The sequence below is a fragment of the Scomber japonicus genome, chromosome 24, assembly GCF_027409825.1.
Source record: "Scomber japonicus isolate fScoJap1 chromosome 24, fScoJap1.pri, whole genome shotgun sequence".
Classification (NCBI taxonomy): domain Eukaryota; kingdom Metazoa; phylum Chordata; class Actinopteri; order Scombriformes; family Scombridae; genus Scomber; species Scomber japonicus.
This window is the reverse complement of record NC_070601.1, coordinates 15,763,660-15,764,407: the sequence shown is the minus strand read 5'-3', so window position 1 is coordinate 15,764,407 and position 748 is coordinate 15,763,660.

Sequence of the window (748 nt, the reverse complement as noted above, 5' to 3'; positions counted from 1 at the left end):
TAAGCAATTTTGAACAAGAACAGTGCAGGCAAGTCCACCATACTTAGTGAGACTGGAATTCCCATACCTTATTCGGTGGGGTCCATTAAATGTTGCTCATACCACATACAAAAAATACAATAGAGCAAACTGGAGGGTGGAGCTGGGAAGCCTTCTCTCTAAAAGTCACTGTAGACATCTGAGTGTGCGTATTCTCAGCTTAAAATAAAGACTATATCCTGGTGACCTCAACAGGAAAGCCTGCAGCAGATCAGATAAAACACTGTGTTATAAACTGCAGGGGGACATTCTCAAGCTATCACAACACTGATAATTTGAGATCACAATACTGAACATATTAACAAACCTTGTACTGCAGACTTCCTACGAATTTGGTATAATCATACATGCAAAATGAGTATATCACTATTCTTATAAAAACAAGTGCCATTTTAACTACAAGTTTCCATTTCCAAAGTCTTTTTTGTTACATTTGTTCTGTGTATAAAGTTGCATAACTGACTGAATAATAATCTTTTTTTTTCAAATGTGTACTGCTGGCTGAGAGGGATAGCATGAACCTATAAAAATCAAGGTGGAATGTAAAATCCATGGATTCTGACATCTGGATTTGGTGCCTCTTTCTTCCCAGTAACACACAGTCCAGTCCCAAATCCAACTCCATGACAATTCTGAAGGAAATATAAAATTCCACCAGTGAATCTGTTTCACAAAGTAAAGCCAGCAGTTGGACGTGTCAAACACTAAC